Source organism: Scylla paramamosain, chromosome 24, assembly GCF_035594125.1.
Source record: "Scylla paramamosain isolate STU-SP2022 chromosome 24, ASM3559412v1, whole genome shotgun sequence".
Classification (NCBI taxonomy): Eukaryota; Metazoa; Arthropoda; class Malacostraca; order Decapoda; family Portunidae; genus Scylla; species Scylla paramamosain.
The window spans coordinates 11850275-11860827 of record NC_087174.1 but is presented as its reverse complement, the minus strand read 5'-3'; positions in this window follow the sequence as shown (position 1 = coordinate 11860827).

The window sequence follows — 10553 nt, the reverse complement described above, 5'->3', positions numbered from 1 at the left end:
CTAACTAAAAAAAAAAAAAAAAAAAAAAAAAAAAAAAAAAAAAAAAAAAAAAAAAAAAAAAAAAAAACATTTTATGTAGGCGCAAAGTACGTTATATGAGGGGTTGCTGCGAGGTGATTGTCCAACCTTTGTTTAAAAATTTCTATTGTGTTACTATCGACAATATGTGCTGGGAGAGAGTTCCAGACATTTACAATTCTATTAAAGAAATAATACTTAGCCTCGTCTGATCTGAAACGCTTACCTATAATCTTGTAGCCATTATTTCGAGTGGTGTTGGAACTGTCAATGATGAGATAGTTGTTTACATTTACGTTATCAAAGCCCCGACACATCTTAAACAATTCAATTAAGTCACCTCGCATTCGCCGTTTCTCTAAACTGAACAAGTTGAGTTCCCTCAAGCGCTCCTCATAAGGCTTGTTCCGCAGTCGTGGGATCAACTTGGTAACTCTTCTTTGGACTCTCTCCAGCTTGTCTATATCTTTCCTGTAATGGGGTGACCAGAACTGGACGCAATACTCAAGTAGAGGTCGGACAAGTGTATTAAACAATGTGAGAATTACCCCTTCTGATTTGAATTCGAAAGTCCTACCAATAAACCCAACCAATTTATTTGCTGTTTTAACTACTTCCGAGCAGTGTTTACTTGACTTGAGGTCTGAGGTAATTATAACACCCAAGTCCTTTTCCTCCTTAACCTTAAGAAGCTCGGTACCGTTCATTAAGTAATCAGTGTGATCGTTGTTATTACCAATGTGCAACACTTTACATTTATCTACATTGAAGCTCATCTGCCACTTGTCTGACCAAGTGGCTAAGTGGTCAAGATCAGATTGTAATTTTCTTTTATCCTCAGACGTGACTACTTTATTCATTATTTTTGTATCATCAGCGAACTTAGATACTTTGCAGGTGAGGCCCTCATCGATATCATTAACGTAAATAAGGAAAAGAACAGGGCCGAGCACTGATCCCTGTGGTACACCACTTAGAACTTCTCGCCAGTTTGAAAATTTACCATTTAAAACAACGCGCTGTTTTCTCTCAGACAGCCAGTCTTCAAGCCAATTGAGAAGTTTTCCATTTATACCATGTGACTTCAATTTAGCTAGTAGCCGCTTATGGGGAACTTTGTCAAAAGCTTTTTGAAAATCTAGATACACTATATCTACTGCCTTTGTTTCGTCGTACATGGTGAAAACATCATAAAAGAAATCAAGCAAATTAGTTAGACAAGAACGTCTGTTTCGGAAGCCATGCTGCGAGTCATTGATTAAATCATTTTCCTCTAGAAAGTTCACTAAATTATTGCGAATTACTGTTTCCATTAGTTTACATACTACAGATGTAAGGCTGATAGGTCTGTAGTTACTTGGAAGTGAATTATCGCCTTTCTTTTCTATAGGGGTAACGTTAGCTAACTTCCAATCCTCGGGAACCTTACCGCAGTTAAATGATTTGGTGAAAAGCAACGAAAGGGGCTTACAAATTTGGAATTTAGTTTCTTTCAAGACACGTGGTGCAATACCATCTGGGCCGGGGGCTTTGTCAGTTTTCATCTTATCAATTACTTTGATTATCTCATTTTCATGAAAAACGCAGACACTTAAGGGGGTTATGTTATGGAGCATAAGGAGTGGTTCGGGGATTGTATGAGTATTTTCCTCTGTAAAAATTGAAGCAAAATAATCATTCAGTGTGTCCGCGATCTGAGTTTCTCCGGTGACAAAATTACCGTTATCTAGTGTAATGTGATTAATGTGAGATGTAAGGACTTTTTTATTTCGAACGTAACTGTAAAATTCTTTGGGATTGGATTTAGCAATGCTTGCAATATACATTTCTAGATTTTTCTTACTCTGTCTAATGAGCTTTTTTGATTCGCGTCGGAGTCTGTCGTATTCTAGTTTATCAGCCTCATTCTGAGAGGACAAATATTTACGGTAGGCACGATTTTTCTGCAGTAGTTGTGACTCAATTTTGTTTGTCCACCATTTAGGTTTATTTCTCTTGCATGGACGTCTTTTACGCATAGGGATACATGTCTTCACAGCATCTTCTAAAATGTACTTAAATTTCGCCCATGATTCCTCAATGTTACTTTCGCCAAGTTCAGCGTTCCAATCTGCGACAGAAAGAATTGACCTGAGTCTGTCGTAGTCTCCTTTTTTATATATGAAAACTTTTTCGTTGCTAACAATGTCCTTATATGCTTGAAGGTTGATGTTAAAGGAGACAATCTTGTGGTCACTTGTACTAAATTCAGGACCAATATTAACGTTAGATATTAAGTCATCGTTTGTTGAAAGAACAAGATCTAATATGTTGTCACCTCGTGTGGGTCCTTGGACGTGTTGCTTTAGGGAACATTCTAATAAATTATTATACAAGTCGTGACCAGAGTGAGAGTTAAGTGGATTTCCCCATGAGTTAACAGGTAGATTGAAGTCTCCACAGATGACTGTATCAAAAGTGTTACTTATTTCAGTGATTTGATCTTGTAAATTCTTATCGGAGGAAACATTGTGAACCGGAGGCCTATAAATAAGACCTATAGCAGTTTTCTTAGAACGTACTCTTAAATGCAAGAAGACTGAATCTATATTGTTAATCTTTTCGGTTTTTAGTATGGTTGGCTGAAGACTGGCTTTTACATACAGCAATACACCGCCACCTATCCTGTCTATTCTTTCACTGCTGAACATTTCATAACCTGGCAATTTGTATTCCGCAAGAAAGTCTCTGTTTGCAGAGTTCAGCCAAGATTCAGTAATACCAATAATGTGGTAGTTTTCTACAGCTGCCAGGGTTTCTAAATCTGAAAATTTATTTCTAAGGCTGCGAGCGTTGATTAGGCAAGCTTTTATAGTGTTGCACATGGAGGTTGGGTTGCGCGAGGAGGCTACTAAGAGCCTGGGGCTACACGATCTTGCTGGTCGTTTTTTGGTCTGAAAATAGAAACTTTATTACTAAGGAGTCTACCAAGTCGTGCTGCTCCAATTCCATTTAGGTGTAAACCATCCGGCTGAAATAGAGAAGGTTTATTATAAAAGTTGTCCCATAGATTAACAAAGTCTACACCTTCCTCTGTGCAAAGAGAACGGAGACGGCTGTTAGTGCTGAAGGCTCTGTTGTAGAAGACAGCCGGTGCCCTGATGCGGGGGAGGATACCTGAAACAATAATATTATTGGATTTAGTTTTGAAGCGCTGTATCATCTTCTTGAACTTTTCCATGAGCTCTTCAGACCTAGTGTTTTCAACATCATTTGTACCTGCGTGAATAATAAAGAGGGTGTTATTGTTAGATCCGCAGGCTGCCTCGTCACATGCTGCCGTGATGTCGTCTAAGCGTCCACCAGGCATGCAAAGACGCTTACGTGTCCTACGAGCCCTGCCACAGAACTCAGAGAGCTGACCTCTGACTATTGAGTCTCCGACCAGTCTCGTCTCTTGTGCATCTTCCTCCTCTTCAGCTAGGATCTGGTACCTGTTGTGTGTTGAGATGGGCAAAAAGTTTTTAACATTAGTGGTGGTGGCACGATTTTTGACTAATATGAATGGTGACTCTGCAAGCTCAGCATGTGGGCGGGCAGGAGCCCCTAGAGTGGAGGAGGAGGCAGGTCTGTCAGGGATGGCAGGAACAACATCTGTGGAGGTGCAACCTGTATTAGAGACAACGAACTCTTTTAGTGCTTCTAGCTGTTGCACGACGTCCTCATACTGCTTGCACTTCTCCTCGTATTTCTCGTTAAGTCTCTCTACCTTGCTATTGAGGTGACACAACCTGCAGGCAGAAGAATTTCTAAAATATTGAGGGGCAAACCTGCCACGACAGGCTTCGCATTGTCTGAGAAGAGAAGGCATGACTGATTAATCAGAGCACTTTCGAAATTTCAGATAAGATGTGACCATAAATTGAGCAAATGAAAAGTTTATGCATGGAAATCAGATACTGCTGTGTTGGATGCCTCCAACACTGGGAGTTAGCTCCCACAGGGTCTTGAAAATACCATAAAGACCAATCGCTTGCCTAGAGTCTCGGACACGAGTGAGACTTTCACAACCCGGCGCTTGCAGCTATTGTCCTCACAGTTCTGTCCCATAGAGTGGGGCCGGCGTAGTCACTCTAGGCAAAGTGGGCAAGATGGGGGAACGGAACCAGCACCCAACCCCACCTTCAGCCACGTCTGACACACCTCTGCGACCCTTGCGAGGCCTGGCCGGTGGCACCTGTCGCCAGGTGTTCTCCACCGACTCTAGAGACTATCAGACGCACTTCCAGAGAGACCAAGAAACTGAAATATTCCTTGTATAGTATGAGAGAAGGATGGAAAAATAATGAGAACCAGTCATTATGAAGGATAGAGATGAAAGGACCGCCATTAGCAAGGGAGAGGCAGGTGACTCACATCAACAACTGGTTCCCAGGGAGGCTAAATTAGTGTAGAGACCGCCACACTTCTCTAAACCGCAGCCCCCAGCTAACTAAAGCTAAGGCATGGTCCAGCTAACTAGGACCTTGGAACTCCAGCCATTGTCCCGTCAAGGGATCATCTGCCTGCAGTCCAATCCACCACTGCTGCTGCCCAGTGGCTTCACCGTAACCCTGGCCCGGGGGACTTACCAGGTTAACACCTTGTCCAAGGGTGGCCTGAGACTATGCACGGCAGGGTGGTCAATTTCCCTGAGGTGAGCTATGATCACCCGCATACCGGAAGGAGGAGGAGGAGGAGGAGGAGGAGGAGGAGGAGGAAATGAAGGAGAAGGAAATGAAGGCGCAGCAGATGATGATGAGAAGGAAATGACACAGACGCAGAAGGGTGAGAGTTGCGAGATGGAGGAAGAGGAAGAGGAAGAGAAGGAGGGGGAGGAAAGGGAAGAGGAAGACGGAAGGGGGCGAAGATGAAGAAGTAAGTGAGGAGGAGGAGGAGGAGGAGGAGGAGATGGTGATCGTTACAGTAAAGCAGAAGATATAAAGGAAAAATTCACTACTACTACCACCACCACCACCACCACCATCACCACCACCACCACCACCACTACCACCACCACCACCACCACCACCAGCAACACAACACAGAATGCAAACACAGACACAACAATCACGTATCTTTATCCCTTGGCAATGGTTTTGTGACGGCATCTCTTATGTATGTATTCCAGAGAGAGAGAGAGAGAGAGAGAGAGAGAGTGGCTGACTTGTAAAACCAACGTTCTCCAACACAATCCTTTTCCATATTCGTATTTTCATATCCACGACTATTTTCAAAGGCCACAGAGATGAGTAGTCGGGTTCCCAAGACTATTTCTCCTGCTGATAATGTAGAAATCTTGTTAATGTGTCACTGGAACCATAAAAGCACCCTTAAATACCCGTGAAACTTCAACCAGAGCCTTTTAAATGTAACTGGGATGCGGCACAAAGGTGTTTTAAATTATAGTTCCTTGTCTTAATCTTTTCTCAACTTCCCGTTTTCTTCCTCGCCTTCCTACCCTCATTTTTTCTTACCTCGCCCTCCCTCTAGGTGAATTATCTCCAGGTAGACTCCCATTCCCTCAACTGAAACTCTAAATATTTGATGCCTGCCCCAGCTGTGCCATTCCTGCCTCCCCTCCCTTCCCTTCTCTCTCTCTCTCTCTCTCTCGCTTCCTGCTTCCCTCCCCATCAACTCGTCTCGTGGGAGTAAGTATATCAGATAGATTAGGAGTTAAGGAAATGGGGAGAGGAGTAATAAGAACAGGAGGTGAAGAGGAAAAGGAGAAAAAGTGGGTTTAGAGAAAGAATAAATGGATGGAAACGAGGAGATAAAGAGGAAAAGAAGGAAAAAAGTTATTTACGAAAATAAATTTATATAACTAAGTGCAAGATAAGGAAGTATATAGCGAAAGAGAGTAAGACATAACGAGGAAAAGAAGGAAAAGAACTTAGGAATTTTACGTAACTAAGAGCAACATGTAAAGGAAATAGGATGAGGAGGAGTAATAACAAAACAAAATAAGGGAAAGTACGAAGAGGAGTAAGAGAAATAGGAGGAGGAGGAGGAGGAAGAGGAGTGACATTGGTGTTGTAATATTGTTGTCTGCCTTTTAGTTCCTTCTGTTTCCAAGGTGACTTAATTGGTGTTGTTTGTGAAGGTAATGGATGTTGCTTTCTCTCTCCCTCTCCCTCTCTCTCTCTCTCTCTCTCTCTCTCTCTCTCTCTCTCTCTGGTAAGGTTTCTCCGAGGTGTCATCCTCTTCACAACATCCGTTTCCAGTGAAGTCACGTCCTCTTCCTCCTCCTCCTCCTCCTCCTCCTCCTCCTTGCCATTCCGCTTCTCCACCTCCTCTTCGACATCCATTTCTTTCCCTACAGTATCTTGTTTCCTTCCTTTCCCCCCTTCCTTTCTTCCCTACAGAATGCATATGTATGTTCTTCTTACGGTACAAGGCACACTCTTCCTCCTCCTCCTTCTCTTCTTCTTCCTCTTTCTCTTCATCTTCATCTTCATCTTCCTCTTCCTCTTCCTCTTCCTTCTCCTCTTCCTTCCTCCATCAAGCCAGTTGTCCGTTTAATTATAGACATTGAATATGAAACGTGCAGACTGGAGGAGGAGGAGGAGCAGGAGGAGGAGGAGGAGGAGGAGGAGGAGGAGGAGGAGGAGGAGAAGGAAGAGGAGAAGGAGGAGGAGGAACTGGAACAGAAACAGGTGATGGTAGAATAGTAATAATAATTATAATAATAATAATAATAAGAAGAAGAAGAAGAAGAAGAGGAGGAGGAAGGGAAGGAATAGTAATGGTCGTCACGGAAACGAAGGTTTGTGAGTAATCATCCCTATTCTCTCTCTCTCTCTCTCTCTCTCTCTCTCTCTCTCTCTCTCTCTCTCTCTCTCTCTCTCTCTCTCTCTCTCTCTCTCTCTCTCTCTCTCTCTCCTTGCCATGCCCCTAAACTCCTTCTTCTATCCCGTCAGTTGAAGGAGAACGCTCCCCGAAGGAGGCTGACGTGTACCGGGGAGCGATGGGGCACGTTAGGCCTAAATTCTTCTCGTTTCGAACCTAATCCTCGGTTCGAAGCTTCAGGTAAGAGAGGTTCGGATGGCTCGAGTCGTTATTCAAAACACGGTTCCAACTGTTGTAGGTCTTGATCCTCGAACTGATCTGGGAGGAGGAGAAAGAGGAAGAGGAGGAGAAAGAGGAGAAAGAGGAGGGTAGACTGAAGGGAGGAAGGGAAGGAAGGAGGTTAGGCTAAAGGTCGAGAACAGGATAGGAAAGGAATGCAGGAAGGAAGATTAAGGCAAGGAAGGCGAGAAGGATGTGTAGGAAAGAGAAGGGATGGAGATGAAAGACTGATGGAAAGAAGTAAGGCAGGAAAAGAAGTAGAGGAAGGGAGGCAGATTAAACCAAGTCAGGTAGGGTTTAGGGTGGAAGGACATGCATGATAAATAAGACGGAAGGATGTGAAGGAAAGGGAAGGAAAGGAAAGTGGACTGAAGGGAAAGAGTGACAAAATATGAAGCGGAGGAATGGAGGTCAGGCTAAGGCAAACAGATTAACCCTTTCACTGCGATACGAATTAACTAACAGCACCAGAAGTAAAGCGTGAAATCTTTATAAGCATCTACAAGGAAGAAAGGGATTGATTAAAAAGAATAGATTTTGCAATTTCTACCTAGTTTAAAGAATAGAGGTGGCTGTAGAATAAGTAGAGATGTTTCAGAGTGATTAGTGATTAAAGAAAGATGTAGGAAATAACAGGCAAAGCATTAAGGGACAGAAGGATTGATGGGAGGGAAGGGGTGTCCTTAGCTGCTTCATGAACCCTTACAATGACGTCACAGTCCTGTATATTAATATTTCCCTCCACTCAGATTCAGATTCATCCCAACAGAGCTCGGAGTTGTACATATTGGTTGGTGTCTCTCTCCCGCGTTTTCTGTTGTGCGCCCGGTGAGTCCCCGCCCTCTGCCGTGATGTACAGTAGCTCCCAAAACTATCTTTAAAAAATAAGAGGTCTACATTCTGACACCCTGGACGATATTATTTGACACGTTCGGTGATTACGGTGGCAACAATTGGCAACCCTGGACACTTGCGATGGTTGCCGTAAATTATGACCTGGAAAATAGATCGGCATATCAGTATCACGTCAAGCCATGCATACCAACCTTACCGACGCGACACGTATCAGGCAGCTGGCTTCTTGTTGTTCATTACGCCGCAGTTCGCACCACACTTTAAATATAGTTTTGGGAGCTGCTGTACGTAAGTGTGGGACAATGTGTAAGATGTGTTATCCTCTCTAGCGTAGTCATCCTTATTTTTGTTATTGTTTCTTGTTTTATTATATTAAGTGACATGGTGATGAATTAACTTATACTCTGTTACATTGAGTTACATGGAAACACAGGTCACAAGAGACCGTTCTGACCTCACGACCTGACCTGACCCTATCACTAAGGTGATACTGGAAGAGGACAGCAAAGCAGAAGGATCTCTATCCACTCTCCACTCCCTCCGGCATAAGCCGTACAGGAAACTGGTCAGAAATAGATACCTTACGAGGTTGGAAAATTAAAAACCTGAAGGAAATTTACAGGAAACAATGAAAATAGATGAAATGAGGTGTCGCCATTTCCTGGCGGCAAGGAAGTTAACCACTAACAAATGTTTTTTTATCAAGACGGCGTTTAAAGGTCTCTACGGTGTTGCAATCTATCACGCCTCGAGGAAGCCCATTCCATAGATTTACTGTACGATTGAAAAATGATTTTTTTGATTCATGAGAATTGAAAGATTTCCCAACAATTTTGCAACCGTTTCTTCATGTGTAATTTGAAGAGTCTACCATGAAATATTTACTACAGTCCATGTTATCAATGCCTTTGATGATTTTAAACACTTGTATTGAGTCACCTTTCAACCTCCCTTTCTTTCCTTTCTTGTATTAATAATCTTATCTTTTCTGTCTGAATATAGTGGCAACCCCAAACTATTTTCCTATAGATTTTTTTTTTTTACCTGCAGTGCATCGTATCATTAGGCAAAGGGAAGCAGGATGACAAAGGGAGTGAAGAGAGGCAGGGCAGGTTAAGGGAGGTGAGCGAGGCAAGAGGGCAAGATGGGACTGGCTCACCTTTCTCGCCTCATTACAGATGAATATCCACTTACCAACAAATCACCTGAATTCCCACGCGATTCACCTGTCCCCGCCCAATACACACCAACCGCGTCCATTCAGGTGTGGCGGGGCTCTCCACTTAAACCTGAGGCGATGGAAATACCTGGAAATGCCACGAGCGATAATGATTTATTTAGATTTTAATAGGTTAGTGGTCTTTTTCTTTCCTCTTTTTAATGGTTCAGTTGGTTTTATTTCTTTTTTTCACTTTTTCACGGATCCTTTTCTTTCACTCTCCCATAAATTAGCTTTTTTTCCTTTTTTTTCATGGATCACTCAGCGTTTTTTTTTCATAATCCTTTTCTATTCTTTTTAGGGATTATTTGTGCTTTTTTTTCCCTTTTCCTCTCTTTTATGGAATAGTTGCTTCAGTTTTTTTTTTCCACTTTTTACGGTTCATTTCGTGTTTTTCCTTCACCTTTTATTAATAACTTTTTTTTTCCTCTCTATTTATGGATCAGTTGGCTCTGTCTTTTCCTCTTTATTCATATGCCAGTTGCTGCTTTTCTTCCTTTTTTTCTTTTTTTTTTTTGGATCAGATGGGTCTTTTTTCCTTTTTTTCTATGAATCACTTGGTTCCTTTTTTTTTCCTTTCCTCTTTGTTTACAGATTAGTTGGTTTTCTCTTTCCTCATCACATATGGATCAGTTGCTCCTTTTTCCCTTCTTTATCGATAAATTAGTTGTTTCTCTTTTTCCTCTTCGTTTATGAATGAATTCGTGCAGTTTTTCCCTTTCTTTTTTTATTGATAAGCTGGTTCTTTCTTTTTTTCTTTATTTATACCAGTAGATCAGCTGATATCGAAATGCTTGTCAATAAAAAAAATTCTCCTTTCTTTAATAGGTAGATGAGTTAGTTTCCTCTTTTCCTCTTTTCCTTATAGACAGATTAGTTATTTTCCTCTTTTCCTTATAGTTGTATGAGTTAATTTCCTCTTATCCTCTTTTCCTTATAGATGGATGCCTTAGTTCTCTCTATCTTCCTTATAGATCAGCTGGTTCTCTCTCTCTCTCTCTCTCTCTCTCTCTCTCTCTCTCTCTCTCTCTCTCTCTCTCTCTCTCTCTCTCTCTCTCTCTCTCTCTTTCCGTGTTTAATTATAGATCAGCTGATGCCGCCATGCTTCCTCATTAGCAGCGTCTCAGCAGCTTACATGAAGAGAGAAAGCGTCTGTTTATAGCCTCTCCTTTTTATGGCGAGTTGAGACTAATAGAGCAAACTTAAGGCAACTCGTGCGAGGAGGGAGAAAAAATGTTGCACGGAAGGTTCTGCTTCGTTCTGGTGGTTGTTGTTGCGGTTGCTGTCGTTGGTGGTGGTGTTGTAATTATTGTTATTGTTATTGTTATTTTGCTATTGTTTGTAGTAGTAGTAGTAGTAGCAGTAGTAATAGTAA